The sequence below is a fragment of the Arachis ipaensis genome, chromosome B6, assembly GCF_059453495.1.
Source record: "Arachis ipaensis isolate K30076 ecotype BB chromosome B6, ASM5945349v1, whole genome shotgun sequence".
In the NCBI taxonomy this organism is placed as follows: Eukaryota; Viridiplantae; Streptophyta; class Magnoliopsida; order Fabales; family Fabaceae; genus Arachis; species Arachis ipaensis.
The window spans coordinates 125467754-125488601 of NC_142441.1; positions in this window are offsets into that span (position 1 = coordinate 125467754).

The following is a 20848-nucleotide window of genomic DNA, read 5'->3' on the forward strand; positions in this document are numbered from 1 at the left end:
TTTGTGTATTTTTCTGTGATTTCAGGTATTTTCTGGCTGAAATTGAGGGACTTGAGCAAAAATCAGATTCAGAGGTTGAAGAAGGACTGCTGATGCTGTTGGATTCTGACCTCCCTACACTCAAAATGGATTTTCTGGAGCTACAAAACTCAAAATGGCGCGCTTCCAATTGCGTTGGAAAGTAGACATCCAGGGCTTTCCAGAAATATATAATAGTCCATACTTTGCCTAAGTTTAGACGATGCAAACTGGCGTTCAACGCCAGCTCTCTGCCTAATTCTGGCGTCTAGCGCCAGAAACAAGCTGCAAAGTGGAGTTCAACGCCCAAACTGGCACAAAAGCTGGCGTTCAACTCCAGGAATAACCTCTAAACGTGTAACACTCAAGCTCAGCCCAAGCACATACCAAGTGGGCCCCGAAAGTGGATTTATGCATCAATTACTTACTTCTGTAAACCCTAGTAGCTAGTTTATTATAAATAGGACTTTTTACTATTGTATTAGACATCCAGGGAACATCCAGGGAACATCTTTGGAACATCTTTGGATCCTGGATTGTATTTTGATCCTGTGATCACGATTTGGGGGTTGGCCTCTCGGCCATGCCTGGACCTTTCACTTATGTATTTTCAACGGTAGAGTTTCTGCACTCCATAGATTAAGGTGTGGAGCTCTGCTGTTCCTCAAAGATTAATGCAAAGTACTACTGTTTTTCTATTCAATTCATCTTATTTCGCTTCTAAGATATTCATTCGTACTTCAACCTGAATGTGATGAACGTGACAATCATCATCATTCCCTATGAACGCGTGCCTGACAACCACTTCCGTTCTACATTAGATTGAATGAGTATCTCTTAGATCTCTTAATCAGAATCTTCGTGGTGTAAGCTAGAATGATGGCGGCATTCAAGAGAATCCGGAAAGTCTAAACCTTATCTGTGGTATTCCGAGTAGGATTCAATGATTGAATGACTGTGACGAGCTTCAAACTCACGAGTGCTGGGCGTAGTGACAGACGCAAAAGGATAGTAAATCCTATTCCAGTATGATCGGAAACCTCAGATGATTAGCCGTGCCGTGACAGAGCATTTGGACCATTTTCACAAGAGGAGGGGATGTAGCCACTGACAACGGTGATGCCCTTGCATAAAGCCAGCCATGGAAAGGAGTAAGACTGATTGGATGAAGACAGCAGGAAAGCAGAGGTTCAGAGGAACGAATGCATCTCCATACGCTTATCTGAAATTCTCACCAATAACTTACATAAGTGACCATAGCTTGCTTCATACTAACAATCTCCGTGGGATTCGACCCTTACTCACGTAAGGTATTACTTGGACGACCCAGTGCACTTGCTGGTTAGTTGTGCGAAGTTGTGAACCATGGTATTGGCATCATGTTTTTGGCGCCATTGCCAGGGAAAGAAAGAGCAATGAATTTTATATAATCAAAGTGTAATCACAATTTCATCTACTAGAGAGAGAACCCAAATTGGAGAGAAGAGAGAAACCTCACAGCAGAGTTTAAAGTCTTGAAAGTATTGCACCTAGACTAAAGGGAGCACTCCACTAAGATGAAGAACAACGTTTTGAGGTTAGAAGTTGGGCTAAATACATAGATTCAAGGCTGTGAATCATCATCTCCTTCATGGTTGACTGTTTGTATTTGTGTTTCAATGTTGTATCTTTCTTTGTATATATTGAGTGGTAAAGGGCAAGAAAGAGAGGCATTGAGAAAAAGCCATTGAGAGAAAAGGTTGAGAGAAACACTTGGAGAGAAAAGCCAAGAGTGATTTCAGATTTCTTTTAGTTGTATTTCTGTTTTGTATCATGTACCTGAGAGGTATTCCTTTCTAAGTTGGGTAAGCACTTAGTGTGTTGAGTCTAGGTAGTTACATGGCCAAGTCAAGTTTATGTTGAAGCTTGTGTGTCCCAGATAGGATTATGTTGAGTCCTAGGAAATTGGTGTATGCAATACTTGGAATGATAGTGAAAACTTCACCAACATTGTGGTGGAGACTAGATGTAGGCTGCATTGCACTAGGAAACTGAACTAGGATACATGGCTGTGTCATCTTCTTCCTCTCTGGTCTGATTCTGTTTTTTGCGATTTATGAGACAAAACAAAATTGTCTCCTGCATAATCATATACGCAGATCAAACAGAAGCTAAGTTAAAAGATTTGGTTTGAGGCTTTATTAATAAAGTTTTAAAGAAGTTCATAGATTCAACCCGCTTCTCTAGGTCATCAAGAACCTTCAGCCACAACTATCCATAAAAATGACGTTTTGAAATTGTTAAATTGGCGTGTGAACTGTTGTTTAATGAAACATACCGTTTTAGGGTGTCGATAATATAATTTACTAATGTGTTGCCTATTGATAAAATTAATAACCAATATTAAAACACACCAACCTCCTTCTTTCTTCCTCCATTCTCTCTCTTTCTTTCCCTCTCTCTCTCTCTCTCTCTCTCTCTCTCTCTCTCTCGTTGAAATTACAGGGCTGCTTTTTCCCTGGTCGGAGCTCTATTTGCCGTTATAAAACCACCACTATTTTATTTTGTGGTGAGGAGACCTTCAATTTAATCTATTTTTTTACACGTTTTTAACCTTATTTTTTGAGTTTTGAGTTAATTTGGGACAATATTGATCAAAATATAAGTTATTGTTGATGTCAGTGTTGTTGCTACTGCTAGAAATTAAAAGAGTCAGTAGATTTTTATCGTCTTTAGGTATATTATCAAAATTTATTAATTTTAACTTTATGAAAATGCAATTAAACTAAAATTTTAATTAAAAAGTTTAATAATGATATTAAAACTAAACAACACAAAATTTATCTTTGCCAATTATGGTTGTTTAGGATAAAGACTTGAACACTAATGGTGCGGATTTTTGGAATACCCACAACTGAACCTGCAAGTGCACCGGGTCGTCTAAGTAATACCTCAGGTGAGTGAGGATCGATCCCATGAGAATTGTCGAACTAAGCAAGCAATGGTTATCCTGTTGAACTTAGTCAGGCAAACAGTAAAAGAGAGTTGTTGTTGTTGTAGATGCATAAAAATAATAAACAAGCAAGTAAAGAAAAGCAAGTTAAGGGTTAGTGAAAAACAATGATGAGAAACCAATTAAGGTCCCGGAGATGTTTATCTTTCCGGATTAAAACTTCTTACTAACTATTTTAACAATGAATGATTCATTCTATGGCAAACCGTAAGTGATTAAACCCTAATCTCTTAGCGATTTAATCTCCTCCAATCCTTATCAAACGCCACTCTCGTGGTCACTCAATTCAGATTGGAGGGTGAAGTTCCGAAAACTAGTTTATACCACAAAGCTCTAATCACCCCAATCCCGGCTGAATAGATGTTGCTTATCCCCATCAAGTTGTGTGATTAGCCGTCTAGGAGGAGTGTTTTTAAGCTATAGTTCAAGCGAGATAACTCTCTCAAAAATCACAAGAACTCATGTAGAAAATGGTCATACTCCCGTTCCACCCAACTCATAAGGTTAAGAACTAAAACAACACCTTAGAATTGAATCAAACATATATTAAAATATAAGAATAATAATCTTAATCCATAGAAATAAACAGAGCTACTAACCTTAGCCAAGAGGTTTAGTTGCTCATAACTTACAGAGAAAATGCAATTGCCGTCTAATGATGCTTGATGCCCTAGAAAGGGTGCATCTTATTCCTTAAATACTAACCTAATAATAAATGCTAAACCTAAAAAAAGATATTGTTTTTAGATAAAAATTACAAAAAAAAGACTGATAAGTGCTAAATCCACTTGGAGGCCCAAAGATGAGTGATTCGGATTGCTGCTGGCGTTTAATGCCAATAATGGGAGTTAAACACCCCAAAAGGGGGGGGGGGTGAACATTCGTGTATGCTGAGGTTCCCTGCTGGCGTGAAACGCTGGGTGGGCGTTCAGCGCCAGCAGGGGAAAGTTTCTGGCCCTGGTTTTGTCCCTTGACGAACGGATTTTTGCTAGTAAAGAATTTTATAAATAAGTTCTCGTTGCAAGTATAGCTTCTAAACCAACATAAATCCGTTCGTACAAAAACTTGGTTGTCACAAGTAACAAAACCCTAATAAAATTAATAACCGAAGTATTTAAACCTCGGGTCGTCTCTCAAGGAATTACAGGGAGGTGTGCTTATAATTGGTTATAGAAAAGTATCTTTTTGGGGTTTTTAAGATAAGAAGCAAGAATAGTAAATGGTAATGAAAATTAAATGACTAGAAAAGCTCTTGGCAATGAGAAGATTAATCGGAAGTTCTGTCCTTATTGGATTTCTCAAGATTAATAGTAATAGGTTGTTGTTTCTACTTAGTTGACCCCCAACGAATGAAGAGAAGTCAAATAAGTTGAGAGCCAAGTTCTATTCACAAGTCCTAATCCTCTCCCTTGGGAAGGATTAGCGTTAGTGACTAGAGAGCCAGCCAACAATAAACCCAATTACAATTTAACTCTTGAGTCTTCCAACTCAAGGGTCTCTAAATATTAATCAACTTCAAAGCCAAGTTGGAGCCCACTCCATTGACATGGTAATTGAACTTAATTCAAAATAATCAACAAATAAAGAAATTAAATAGAAAAATACTCTTTGCATTAATAAATTGACAAGATAAGAAGGTAAACTAAAGTAATAGAATAATTAAAAGTAGAAGAGAAACTAAAGTAAAGGAACATTGAACCTGGAATTGGGAAGAAATAAACCTAAAACTAAGAGAAATCCTAAATCCTAAAACCTAGAGAGAGGCTCTCTCTAGAAAACTACATCTAAAACCTAAAATTATGTGAATGAGAGCCTCTAATCTGTGTTTTCTGGGCCGAAAACTGGGTCAAAAATAGCCCCCGGCAATTTTTGCAGTTGCAGTACGTCACGCATGTCGCACGTACGCGCCAGGTGCGCGTGCGCACCGATGGACTTTTCGCCAATGTGCGCGTGCACGTCAAGTGCCCGTGCGCATCGTTTAGATGCATGGACAATAGAGAAAATTGTATATCATTGTGAAGCCTCGGATGTTAGCTTTCCAACGCAACTGAAACCGCCTCATTTGGACCTCTGTAGCTCGAGTTATGACCGATTGAGTGCGAAGAGGTCAGGGCTGACAACATTAGCAATTCCTTCAATTTCTTGTATTCCTTCCAGTTTTGCATGCTTCCTTTCCATCCTCTAAGCCATTCCTGCCCTGCAATCCCTAAAATCACTTAACGCACATATCACGGCATCGAATGGTAATAAGAGAGGATTAAAATTAGCTAAATTAAGACCAAAGAAACATGTTTTCAATCATAGCACAAAATCAGGAAGGAAAATATAAAACATGCAATTTACATGAATAAGTGTGAGAATAGTGGATAAAATCCACTCAATCAAGCACAAGATGTACCACAAAATAGTGGTGCATCAAATCTCCCCACACTTAAACATTAGCATGTCCTCATGCTAAGCTCAAGAGAAGCTATAAGAGTGAAGAGGAATGGAACAAAGTATGAAATGCAACCTAACTATATGAGTGCAACTACATGCAAAATGCTTTTACCTACTTGGTGAAAAGTAAACAAATCCTTCAAGAAGAAATATGAACTGGATCTCACTAATTCAAATCATAAAATAAGGTACAAGTAAACTTGCAAAAGAAAATAGCTCATGAAAGCCGGGAACAAGGAATCGAGCATCGAACCCTCACTGGAAGTGTATACACTCTAATCACTCAAGTGTTTAAGGTTCGATTCTCTCAATTCTCTACTAACCTTGATTTCTAAGACTTGCTCTTCTTCTACCAATTAACAGAAATTTAATGCACCAATACACAGATCAAGAGGTCTTTTGAGGGTTGTAATGGGGTCAAGGTCAATGTAGGATTGTATTTGGTCAAGTGGACTGAAATCTGAATCCTTAATTAACCTAAACTTACCACCTAACCTAAGACAATCCATGTAATCATAATATAAAGCCTAACTACCCATTAACTGTGTTTGCTACATATTTATGCATTCCAAGTTTTGAGTACAGTACATATGCATTGCTATCGCCATTTACTTTGGGGCATTTTGTCCCCCTTTTTTTTTTGCTCTTTTTCTTTTCTTTTTCTCTTTTGTTTTTTTTCTTTTGTTTTTCTCAATGCATATGATTAAGATATTAAATGTATAAACATGTCCTCAATATTTTTCACATTTTCACACAAAGTCTAACATACTCAATTCCCAAACCAAATGTTTCCAAACCCACTTTCCCCACACTTAATTCATGAGCACTTTCACTAGTCTAAGCTAATCAAGGATTCAAATTAAGGACATTATTGTTTTTCACTTAGAGTTAGTGATGAGCTAAAGTAAAGAACAAAGGGGTGAAATAGGCTCAACATTGGTTTGCAAAGGATAATGAAAGGGTAAGGCCATATGGGTATGTAAGCTTAGTGAAACAAATGCCTCAATCATATAAGTGCATGCATACATTAAACAATGAAAATATAGAATCAAGCAAGACAAAGATCACAATTTTAGAGAGAACAACACACACCAAAAATAAAATATATTGGTTGATAAAATGCAACCAATCAAATAGGCTCAAAATCTCACTGGTGTTGTGTGTTCGAGCTTTAAACCATGTTCCAATATAATATTTCTTCAAACAAGTTTAAGAAAAATTTTAATTCAATTTAGTGAAATACTATAAGAAGTTTCTTGAAGAAGAATTCATCATTTCAACTAAGTAATGGTAAAATATGCACAAAATCAAAAAAACATGCAATCAAACATGCAAATGCAACAATAAACTAACAAAGAAAAATAAAAATTGGTGTTGAGAAGAAAGTGACTAACCCATGGAGATTGGTATCGACCTCCCTACACTTAAAGATTTGCACCGTCCTCAATGCATGCAGAGATGTGCAAGTGGATGGGTGGTTCCAACTGATGCTTTTTCTCCAAAGATTGTGCTGCAGACTTGTTTATTGCTCCAGTTAGAAACTTTTCTTTTCCCTTTTGGTGGCCATCCTGAAAGAAGAGAAAAAGGAAGGGAAAGAACCCACAAGCAAAGATATGAAAAGAAATAAAATATATGTGGGCTAGTGCCAAATAATAAGGTTCTCAATTTCATAGTAGCTACAACATGTAAGTGAGAAAATAATAGAAGCATAGGGCATGGCAACTAATTAGCAAACAAGTCAAGAAGCACCCAAAGTAATGCAAGAAATATGCAACAATTGAGTAAGTAAATTTTTAACACCAATGTGAAAATAACAAATATAGAAAAGAAAATGGAGAAGAAACAATGAAGTTAAAATGCCATGAATGTGAGTATACAAATGTAACAAATAAAAGAATAGAAGGGGAATAAGGATGAGAGGGGAGGAGAATAAAGTGAGAAAGGAAGAAGAAAGAGGTAGGGAGAAAGAAGTAAGAAGACGAAACTGGGCGGTGCATGCGACGCGAACGCGTACTGCGTGCGGACGCGCGGATGTGCACAAATGAAAGGGGACGCGGATGCGTCCAGTACGCTTGCGCGTGGCCAAGGTGGTGCCACTAGCGCGAGGCCAGCACCGCGCACGCACAACTCTCTGTAACTTCGCATTGGTGTCGAAAATGCGTGCGATGCGTGCGCGTCATGTACGCGCACGCGTGGGTGGCCTTATGGTTAAGGTGACGCGTACGCGTGGGCTATTTTGTGCCTCTAGCACCATCCCAGCGTGAAGCCAGCACAACTTTCGGCCAAGACATACTTTTACGCCGATTTTCAGGGGACGCGCGCGCGCCAGGCACGCTGCTGCGTGGATCGCCCAAATCGAAATGGACGCGCTACCGTGCAGTACGCTTACGCATGGGGTGGCTTTTTTTTTTTAATGCAGAATGCAGATGATGATGTAGATTTTACGAATTAACACTGATAAAATTAAAATAAAATAAAACTAAGAATAAAAAGAGACGATCATACCATGGTGGGTTGTCTCCCACCTAGCACTTTTAGTTAAAGTCCTTAAGTTGGACATTTGGTCAGCTCCTTGTCATGGTGGCTTGTGCTTGAACTCATCCAGGAATCTCCACCAATGTTTGTAATTCCAATGGCCTCCGGGATCCCAAACTAGGCGCAAAGAGCCTTCAAGCAAGTTGAAGCAAGTGACAAGGCCCCAAGAGTGTTGATTGCTAGAATGAATTCCGGGGTCCCAAACTTTGCTTTTGCACCCGTCTTTGTGTTGATCACCATTATTCCTGGCGGGTGGCAAGCAATCTGAATTCTCACTAAAGCGTCCAAACAACTTCCTAGACCCATTCAATCGAGCTCTACACCAATTCTTGCACTTCAACTTGGAGCATGCAACCATATTGGACCTTGCATGACAACTTAGTTGACCCCCAACGAATAAAGGGAAGTCAAATAAGTTGAGAGCCAACTTCTATTCACAAGTCCTAATCCTCTCCCTTGGGAAGGATTCGCGTTAGTGACTAGAGAGCCAGCCAACAATAAACCCAATTACAATTTAACTCTTGAGTCTTCCAACTCAAGGGTCTCCAAATATTAATCAACTTCAAAGCCAATTTAGAGCGCACTCTATTGACATGGTAATTGAACTTAATTCAAAATAATCAGCAAATAAAGAAATTAAATAGAAAAATACTCTTTGCATTAATAAATTGACAAGATAAAAAGGTAAACTAAAATAATAGAATACTTAAAAGTAGAAGAGAAACTAAAGTAAAGGAACATTGAACCTGTAATTGGGAAGAAATAAACCTAAAACTAAGAGAAATCCTAAATCCTAAAACCTAGAGAGAGGAGAGAGCATCTCTCTCTAGAAAACTACATCTAAAACCTAAAATTATGTGAATGAAAGTTGTATGAATGATTCCCCCACTCTGTAGCCTCTAATCTGTATTTTCTAGGCCGAAAACTGGGTCAAAAGTAGCCTAGAAATCGCCCCCAGTAATTTCTGCAGTTGTAGTACGTCACGCATGTCGCGCGTACGTGCCAGGTGCGTGTGCGCGCCGATGGACTTTTCGCCAATGTGCGCGTGCGCGTCAAGTGCGCGTGCGCGTTGCATAGCTCCATGGCCACTATGGCAAATTGCATATCATTGTGAAGCCCCGGATGTTAGATTTGCAACACAACTGGAACCGCCTCATTTGGATCTCTGTAGCTCGAGTTATGACCGATTGAATGCGAAGAGGTCATGGTTGACAATATTAGCAATTCCTTCAATTTCTTGTATTCCTTCCAGTTTTGTATGCTTCCTTTCCATCCTCTAAGCCATTCCTGCCCTGCAATCCCTGAAATCACTTAACGCACAAATCACGGCATCGAATGGTAATAAGAGATGATTAAAATTAGCTAAATTAAGACCAAAGAAACATGTTTTCAATCATAGCACAAAATCAGGAAGAAAAATGTAAAACATGCAATTTACATGAATAAGTGTGAAAATAGTGGATAAAATCCACTCAATTAAGCACAAGATGTACCACGAAATAGTGGTGTATCATCCCTCTTGGGTGCTAAACGCCAGGCTCGGCGTTTAGCGCCAGATTTGGCAGTGATTCTAAAAAAACGTATAAACTATTATATATCGTTTGAAAGCTCTGGAAGTTGGCTTTCTAACCCCGTTAGAACCACATCAATTGGATCTTTGTAGCTCAAGTTATACTCGTTGGAATGCAAGAAGGTCAAAGTTGACAGCATCTACTATCCTTTCTTTGTCTTTGCACAAAATTCTGCCAAATTTGCCCTAATTTTCCCTAAAATAATAAAAATATAAAAAAAACTCAAAGTAGTATCCAAATAGGATTTTTGCACTAAAATATAATAAAACTTAATAAAATCTAACTAAAAATAACTAGAAAATGTTAGGGAAAAGGGTATAAGATGCTTACGCATCACCTAACATAGATTAGTGTTGGAGAAGCGAAATGATTTTGTGGTAGGGTATAAGGTGATTATAACAGCTAGGATTAACAAAGTAAATATTTTTTGCATGTTGATTTTTTATATTGATTGTGGTTAGTAATTGAAAAATTGGAGTGTCCTAATTATAGGAAAGACTGTCAAAATTTTTTAGAAAATTTGAAACATTTAATTAATAAAACTTAAATACGAACTCTTTTATGGACAATATAGAAGGAAATTAGGCGATAATACACTAACTTTATTTAATTTTGCTTAGTTTAAGTGACATGGTAAGTGATAGGGGTAAAGGATGAGGTGATGGCGAGTGGAGTGGTGGTCATAATAAGGAACAACTCAGGAAGAATATGGATATCCTACTTGACTTGGATGCATCGTCATCACACACCCAATTTACAACCACCACGACTATTACTGATGTTGTGGTTGGCGTGGAGACATATTTGTCATAAGGCTGTTTGTTTACGAAAATCCTATTTTTGGGAGTTATTTTATTTGTGGGATACCTCGGGTTAGGTTTTCTATACTATGCAACAGACCATTCCTGCACCCCATAGATAGTCCAGATTTTGATCTAAATATGCCGTATGACTTTTCTTTATCATGGTTACATCCGGGCGGACGTACACACACATTTTCTGCTTATTCAGTGCATGAGGCTTTACCTGAGCCCAACCCAGGCGATGTGCATGTCCCTAAGCCTCCACCTGAGGCAGTTGCACCTCCGAAGCCACAATCTCTGCTTTTTTTCTCGTGAATCAGTTAGCGTCCAATATGGACCACTGGGTGAGGCCCTCGCTGTAACGACCCAATTTCTGGTACGTCATGATCATACTAGAAACTGAGCGCTACCAACTTGTCTTTCTAATTATTATCTATTATTTATTATATGAGCTTGATTTGTTGTTAAAAGCGTAGTTATTTTGTGAGGTACCTTTTTTTTAAATGTTTGGATTAATAAACATAATCATTCATAATTAATTCACAACTGATAACAGATAAAACAGTTATAAACAACCACACATAAATACATCACAACTAATTGACAATATTTGGTGATCCAGCCTTTATTAGAGTATAGACTTTTAGTTAGAACACCCCTAGGTGTAGCTAGATAATAACTATATACATATATATACATACAACATCCTAAGCCCTGACCTGTTCAAGAAGTCCCTGAGCTGGCTCCCAGGCTAGCCTAGACTCTATACTCACCTAGTCCCTCTAAACTACTAAAGCGAGGGAAAGTACATTCTAAGTCTTTAAAAATCAAGTCAGGTGGAACGTCATCAAAAGGTGGAACATCATCTACTACTCCTCTGCACGATCAAACATCGCCATATGACGTCTCTCTGGTACCTCATCAAGTAGCCAAATAACAGGAGTCTCGTACACAGAATTTAGGTTAAAGTTCGCATACAAACAGGGTGCAAACGTTGGCTAGTCTCACAGTATATACATATAAACAAATAACAGAGTTCACTCTAAACTCAGAAGACTACCTAGAGCGGAATCCTCTTTGCGGAACGATCATCAATGAACTACGGAAGGGTACTCTTGCTTCCATCTAAAGGGGGAAGGGAGAGAGAAGGGGTAAGAACTGGGGAGTTCTTAGTAGGCCCGGCGTTATTAGTTACGTTCATTAATTCGGTGTTGTTTAGTAGACAAATAGCAAAATACAGAGAAGCAGTAAACAGAAAAAATAGATAAATAGAGAAAATAGAGAAAATAGAAAGCAAAACACACACAAAAGAATACAAGAAAATAAACACAGACACAGAGAATAGAAAACAAACAAAGCATACATTCATTCAACAATCATAACAGAGGAAATGCACAACCAAGTATGATGCATGTCTAGCCCTAGTGCAGGTAATGAGCTCATTTGTCGGTTACATACCCACTCCCAACGTTGTAACACCCCAATTAGCCTAAGCTTTATCTCGCGTCGTAAAGCAAAGGTTAATCAAGGATTACGACAGTTCTAAGCTCATACATATAATATATAGAAGAAATGATATTATCTAGAAGCCCGATGAAGGATATAACTCAAAAACAGGATTTGAAAAGAGCATAACGTACTAACGAAGAGGCTAACTTAAGGCACAAGAAACAGATATAATATAACAAAATATAATAGTATAATATCATAAGGACCTAGCCACGGCTCGCGGAGTTTAAGCCGGCTAGCCAAATATACACACAAAAGAAACTGAAGTTTAAAATGGCTTATACAAGTTTTTCTCTCTCAATACCAGCCATAGGTCAAAACAAAATACAAAAGTGAGAGATGTATAATCACAATAAACAAAATAAACAAAAGACTCTAAAAGGTATCATGATCCTCTACTTCTGTCACCATCCAAGCAACTCACTGAGGTGGGTTACGACCTGCATTTGAAAAACACAACAGAAATATGGTATGAAAACCGGAGGTTCTCAGTATGGTAATAGTGCCCAGTGATGTAGGATATAAGACCCCGGGATGCCAAAGGCAATCCTAGACTCCATATCCATCACAAGAATTCAAACTTAAAGCATTCTAAAACAAATAAGCAAAATTATATAAATCTTAATATAAATAAATAGGGTACTATATCTTAGAGGATTTTCCAATCTAATCAAACATCGCTGTCCCACACCCTTCACCAACCTATGCTCCATGCGATCCCATCGCCACCGCCTTCCGAACCTCCTCAATCCTAGTAGAAATCACAATTATACACAATGCAAGTAAATCACAAGTAGAAGCATATAAGGCAAGTAACTCGAGTAGCAATTAGACATGTTATACAAATAGGAAAACAATATCAAGTCGGCAAAGCATACAAACAGATAGAAAATGCACATGATGAATGCCTGTCCTACTGGTTGTGATATCACATTGTCGGTTCAACTTGCCAACCTGACACATCTCCATAGATGTTGCCTTTCAGAATTCATAATGGGAACCCCCCGAGATATCGTGCTCGGATCACCGACCCGGATATAGTGCCGGCACACTATAGTGATTTCGAAAGGATGCGAGCGGGATACTATTGCCACGAACCTCACATCTCAACGCAAGTAGGACGAACCATCGCCCTTGTAACAGTCCAGACCACCCGCTAGCACGATATTGTCCGCTTTGGCACACAAGGCCTCACGGTTTTGCCTTTGACGATAGGGATGATAGCCGAAGCCCCCCACACTCACTCGTCAAAACGCGTCATGCTAGGGAGAGGTATCCACACCCTTATAAGGCATACTTCGTTCCCCTCTCCAACCGATGTGGGCCTTACAATCCACCCCCCTAAGGGAGTCCAGCGCCCTCGCTGGCACATCGATCCGGGTTCTGGCTCTGATACCATCTGTAACAGCCCAGACCACCCGCTAGCACGATATTGTCCGCTTTGGCACACAAGGCCTCACGGTTTTGCCTTTGACGATAGGGATGATAGCCGAAGCCCCCCACACTCACTCATCAAAACGCGTCATGTTAGGGAGAGGTATCCACACCCTTATAAGGCATGCTTCGTTCCCCTCTCCAACCGATGTGGGCCTTACAATTAATGTAACACCCTACCATACAGAGTCTTATGCTTAAGTCATAATTCAGAGATGGCAAGGTATTACGACCTCTAAAATAAAAATTTAGTACGTATAGTAGTATGAATGATTGATTATAACAAGGAGCCTTTATAGAAAAAGGGGTAAACAAAAAAAAACCGTAACTCGAAAGCGCTACACTCCGATCGATAACGTAACCAGCAAAGGATAAGCTAACGCAAGATTATATATATAAAGAGTGTCAAAAACGGGAATATCAAGACTCAAAATCTGGCTGCGAAGATAACCGGTCCGAGCATAGCAATATATACATATAATAAAATAAGGAAAACCCCAAGGAAAACCCAAAGGGACACAAATACAGAAACCTATTCTCCAAAACCTCCTATAAGAGGAGTCATCACAGTTTGTATTATTTAATGGAGATAAAAGTATCTAAACAAGATATATAACTCAAAACAGAGTCCCGAGAACAAAGGATCTTCGCTAATCCAGAAGTCTCCAGCATGCCTCAACGAGAAGCCTCGCGTCCTGCATCTGAAAACCACAAAATCCGCATGGGTGAGAACCAGAGGTCCCCAGCATGGTAACAGCTTCCACATATATAATACATAATAATAGAGGAAAGCCGAAGGCAATCCTAGAACTTCCTCCAGATAATATCAAAGCTTATAAACAAGCTAAACCGTAAGTGGCAACTGACTAAAGATTCTTCAGTCTAACTAATACTTCCCTTTCCAATTCCTTCAGACCTCCCAACCACCAGCAGGAGTATAATATAGCAAACACAGTTATATCAGACAAGAGATATACAAATAAGAACAATTAAGGCATTTAGACAAATAGCAAGTAATATGCAGTCAAATAGGCAATCTCAAACAAGTCACATAGTATGCATATGATGAATGCCTGTCCCTAGTGGCTGATGATATCATCTGTCGGTTATAGAGCCAACCCGACAAGTCCTGGTAGCTAACCATTGGACTGTCCCTCTGTCGCGCATCCCCAACTCAAGTTATACTCATCATAAACTTGATCATAATCATGATCCATATCCATCACCCTCACTGATGAATATTTACAGGGGCGAGCTCATCCGGGACTTTCACAGTGCCCGGCCACACTTACGACATAGGGTCAACAGAGTATCAAGTCTCAACCTGGAGCACGTGGTGGCTAGCTACTGCTACTACCCAGGGAAACTCGTATCTCAGATAGTGGAAGTGCAACATTCACAATTCATTCAACAGCATATATGCATTTATACTTAGCCATAATCATGGCTCCGCTGTAACACGACAATAATCTAGCCATCCGGCTTACGGTTAAATCCATAACCAGCCAATTCATTAACAATTACGGCCCTTCGGCCCATGGCATAACAAGCACTTCCACCGCCATTCTCCGCATCTCACATAATCATTTTTTATCCTCATTGATCATTCATTTTTCCCTTGCTTCACTCGCAAGTTACCACATTCACTAGCCCTTTTCCTCATGCTAGGCATATCATAATGATTTAAGATATAAGTGGTGAGATCGAAGGCTTAGAAGTATGAAATTTGGCTTTTAAAACTCAAAAATCAACTTTGGGATGAAAACATGGCCACGCGTACGCGCACTCCACGCGCACGCGCGGATGGCCAAAAACTCATCGACGTGCAAGCGTCATACGCGCGAACGCACGGGTTGAAAAATATCCAAACGGCGCGCAAGCGTCAACCACGCGTACGCGTGGGTGCTCTTGCGCCCCAGGCACAAAACTGGCACAACTTTTGCACAACTCTCGGGAAAATGGCTGGGCATTTGGTGCAGCGCATCGACGCGCCCACGCACACCACGCGCACGTGTGGATGGTGTTTTCTCGAAGAACGAAGCGTACGCGCCAAGTGCGCCTACGCGCGGGGGTTCATTCTGCTAAAAACTTTCTAAGTTAAAAGCTGCAGAATTCACAGATTCGACCCCAATCTTCCGACGGTCATAACTCTCTCATTTTAAATCATTTTTCACCTGTTCTTCGAACTGCATGGACATCCCGGATCCTATTTCATTTCTAAATAGATTTGGCACAAATCAGAGATCCGTAGTCCAAGTTATGTCCCGTCAAAGTATGCCCAGAAACCATGTTTTCATACAAAACTACAAAGTGCCATTTTCAAAACAAGCCACTTTCAACTCTTTTCAAAATCAATCAAAACATGCCAATTTCAACCCTTTTCTTTGAAATCATTCAAAATGTACCAAAATCAATAACAAGCCATCCTCAACTCACACATTGACACTTTACCAAAATTTCCAAAACCACATCCAACCATTTTAACACTTCTCAATCAAATGGCTAAAGGACAAACACAATATCATGTCATACATCCTTCCTCATCCCAATTTCCAATGATTCCATTTCCAATCAACCATCATTATACATAATCATCATCATACTCACCATCAACATGGTACCACCCATCAATTCAACCTCAATCATTCATCAAGCATATATCACAACATGCATTTTCTCATATATCACACAATCAAGGCATCAATATTCATAATCACATATATGATCACATCATATATCTCAATCATTCAACAACATCATCAATTCAATGCCTATCTTAGGGCCTCTAGCCTAAGTATTTCCTACCACATTACATATTAGATACGGGAAACTGAAACCATATCTTAGCCGATTTTCCAAGCTCAACCGGAGCACTTCCAAACCACTTTTCCTCAAGATCTCAAGGTCTCAACACCTCCAAGAATAGATTTTGTCACACAAAACCCTCTCCCAAGCTTTCCAAAATCACCAATCAAGCTCCAATATTCACATATACACAACCTAAGCCACAATCATCATACCAAAACACAAGAGCTCAATACCCACAACCACAAGTTCAACATTCTCACTAAGGTTTGAGATATCTTACCTTACTCAAGGTCCAAGGAGACAAGATTAACCTTCTCCTTCAAGAGAGTTGGGTCCTATAACATCAAAGAGCCCAAAATCTCAATATTTTTGCTCATAAAACTCGAAATCAAGGCTGGAAATTCGAAGAGCAAAACATGGCTTACCTCAAGATTGATTGTATGGGTTTTTTAGAGCTCTCCGCGGTGAACGCGTGGCCGCAAACGGTGCGGCAATCGGAGCTCTAGATCAAAAGTTATGGTGGTTTGAAGATCAAGTGAGAGAAAGAAGTTGAGAGAGTGTTCTTCCCTCCTCCATACCAAATTTCAGCGTGTTTGAGTGCTAAGTGAGGAGAGAGAGTGCTGAAAACTAGGGTTTTGGTTTAGTTTAGTTGGGCCAAGGGCCCACTTTGGGTCCGGTTGGCCCGGTTTGGCCCGTTCGGTCCAATCTTGGTCCGATTTCTATAAAATTGGTATCGAAATTCTCGTCTCAATCTCCTCTATCATATTAAGCCACAAAAATAACATTTTTGGCTTTCTAGAATAAATTCTCATTTATGGGTTAATCAGCCGTTAATTAACCCGGTCTTACATTCTACCCACCTAATTGGGAATTTTGCCCACAAAATTCAAATTCAAATTCAATTACCTGAGAATAAGTGCGGATAATCCGTTCGCATCTCCAACTCAAGTTCCCAAGTGTGTTCCTCAACACCGCCTCGACTCCAAGCCACTTTGACTAATGAAACCTGTTTTCCACGCAACCGTTTGATACTAGTATCATCAATTCTGACTGGAGCCACTGGAAGTGTCAAATCTTCCCTTAAATGAACTGATTCAGGTTCTAACACATGGCTAGCATCAGGAGTGTACTTCCGAAGCTGTGACACGTGAAACACATCGTGCAGGTTCGAAAGATGAGGTGGTAGAGCCACCCGATACGCCACCGGCCCAATCCTCTCCAGGATCTGAAATGGACCAATGTATTGAGGATTCAACTTCTTTGCTTTAATCGCTCTACCTACTCCTGTGGTTGGAGTAACCTTTAGGAAAACATGATCTCCTTCCTCAAATTCCAAGGGCTTCCGCCTCTGATCGGCGTAACTCTTCTGGCGACTCTGCGCCGTAAGCATCCTATCTCAGATTTTCTTGACTTGTTCAGTGGTCTCAGCTATCATCTCTGGCCCCAACAAGCCCTTCTCTCCAGCTTCATACCAACATAGCGGAGATTGACATTTCCTCCCATACAATGCCTCATACGGAGCCATTCCGATGCTCGCATGGTAACTATTATTGTATGCAAACTCCACTAACGGCATATACCGATCCCAACTCGCCGGTTGGTCCAAAACACAAGCTCTCAACATATCCTCTAGGGTTTGGATCGTCCTTTCAGATTGACCATCTGTTTGAGGATGGTAAGCTGTACTCAAGCTTAATCGGGTTCCAAAAGCTTTCTGAAATATACCCCAGAATCTCGAAGTGAAACGAGGATCTCTATTAGAGATTATAGTAGCAGGTACACCATGAAGTCTCACAATCTCCTTTATGTATAATCGTGCTAGCTCCTCAAGGGTGTAAGTCATCCGAATGGGTAAAAAGTGAGCTGACTTCGTCAGTCGGTCCACAATCACCCAGATAGCATCAAAACCAATCCTAGTCCTTGGCAATCCCGACACAAAGTCCATTGCAATACTTTCCCACTTCCATTGCGGAACCTCTAAGGGTTGCAACATCCCGGAAGGTCTTTGATGTTCAATCTTTACCTTTTGACAAGTTAAGCACTTTGAAACATATTCTGCCACATCATTCTTCATACCCGGCCACTAAAACATCGCCTTTAAATCATGGTACATCTTAGTACTTCCCGGGTGAATGGAGAATCCGCTTTTGTGTGCCTCCTTTAAGATATCTTGCCTTAAAGTACCAACATCCGGCACAATGATCCAACCCTTGAATCTCCATAACCCATCTTTTTCTTCCGACACTCTCCACTGTTTTCCTTGCTCGATAGCCGGTAACACCTTCCATAACGCTTCATCATTTTCATGAGCCTTTAGGAGTTCGGACTTAAAGTCACTTGAGATTTCTAATCGGCTCAAACACAAGGTTCTGGATACTTCTCGAACACCAATTTTTAGACTCTCGAATCCCTTGAGCAACTTCTCCTCTTGAAGCATCATCCAAGCCGCATATAACGACTTCCGACTTAACGCATCCGCCACTACATTTGCCTTTCCCGGATGGTAATTCAACTCAAAGTCGTAGTCTTTCAATAATTCCATCCACCTCCTTTGCCTCATATTAAGCTCTTTCTGATCAAAGAGATATTTCAAGCTCTTGTGATCAGAGAAGACTTGGAACTTAACCCCATAGAGATAATGTCTCCACACCTTCAAGGCAAACACAACCGCAGCGAGTTCCAAATCGTGCGTAGGGTAACTAACTTCATGAGGTCTCAACTGTCGTGAGGCATACGCCACCACATTATGATGCTGCATTAGCACGCATCCTAGACCCTTTAATGAGGCATCACAGTACACCTCAAAAGGCTCGTTCGGCTCAGGTAACACTAACACAGGTGCAGTGGTCAACTTTTTCTTCAATGCCTGAAAGCTCTCCTCACACTCAGGAGTCCAAACAAACGGAGTGTCTTTGCGAGTTAACTTTGTCAACGACAAGGCTAATTGCGAAAAGCCCTTGATGAACCTTCGGTAATAGCCAGCTAGACCCAGAAAACTCCTTATCTCAGTTACTGTGGTTGGTTGCCTCAAATCCATCACAGCTTCTACCTTGGTTGGATCTACGGCTATTCCCTTCTTACTCACCATGTGACCCAAAAACTTCACCTCATCCTTCCAAAACTCACACTTAGACAATTTCGCATAGAGTTTCTTCTCCTTTAGAATTTGCAACACGGTCCGCAAGTGTTCTGCATGCTCTTCTTCAGTCTTGGAGTAAATCAGTATGTCGTCAATGAAGACAACAACGAATTTATCTAGAAACGGACGGAACACTCTATTCATGTAATCCATAAACACTGCAGGAGCGTTCGTCAACCCAAAAGACATTACAGTATACTCGTAATGACCATAACGAGTCCTGAAAGCGGTCTTAGGGATATCCTCACCCCTCACCCTTATCTGGTGATAACCGGATTGCAAATCGATCTTAGAGAAAACCCTAGCTCCTTGTAACTGATCCATGAGATCATCAATCCTCGGCAATGGGTACTTATTCTTTATGGTGACCTTGTTCAGCTACCTGTAATCCACACAGAGTCGCATACTTCCATCTTTCTTCTTTACCAGTAACACTGGAGCACCCCACGGGGAAACACTTGGTCGGATAAAGTTCTTACCCAACAATTCCTGTAACTGAGACTTTAGCTCGGCCATCTCTAACGGTGACACCCTATAAGGAGCACTTGAGATTGGTCCCATCCCAGGCACCAACTCAATAGCAAACTCGACCTCTCGGTTAGGTGGAAATTCCTCAATATCATCGGGAAACACTTCCGGAAACTCACACACTACCGGAATCTGATCCAACCTTTGATCATCACCCGAAACACCAGCGGTTAACAATAGGATACCCTGACATTCGAATCCAGAACAGTTCACCATCATCGAATTCAAGTAATAATTATTCACCACGACCGGCCCTTCTGTATCTTCCGGCATAAAGTACACCGACTTTGTAGAACAATCAAGCAGGACATGGTTCTCGGATAACCAGTCCAATCCCAAGATAAGGTCAAGACCGATCATCGGTAAGCAGATTAAATTATGGACAAAATCACGCTGCTTGAACCTAAACGAAACTTTCGGGCATCCTAGCCTAGTTACCATGGCTTCATGGGTAGCATTATACACTTTTAAGTCATAACCTAAGGTTACGATCTTCAATCCTAACTCATGGGCTTTCTCAAATGCAATGAATGAATGCGATGCTCCCGAATCAAATAAAGCATTTAAAGTTTGACCAGCCATTTCACAGTTACCTCGAATGAGTGTCTCGGATCCCTCTGCACCCACAGTTGAGGTGGTGAACACCGGACCAGTCTGTTGTGCTTTCCCAGCACCTTGCTTTCGCTTCTCCGGACAACTTGCGGCTTTATGCCCCGCCTTTCCACAATTGTAGCACAAACCCCATCCGGCCTTGCATGGTGCTCCCGGATGGTGACTTCCACACCTAGTACAAGCTTGATCATTCTGAGGCTGCTTCCCAAACCTTTTCCCTTGGGAGTTGTTGTTGTTGGGCCTCCTAAAAGAACCTCCCCTCTTAAAAGGTGGACCTCTAGGTGCAAATCTCTTCCCTCGGTTCTGTGGAAATGATCCTTTGTGACTTCCTTTCTCAGTGGCTGCCCTCTTCACACACTCTTCAGCAACCCTACACTTGTTCACCAACTCGGAGAAAGTCCTAATCTCCATTGGTCCCACTGAACTGAAAATATCGCTCCGGAGTCCTCCTTCGTACTTA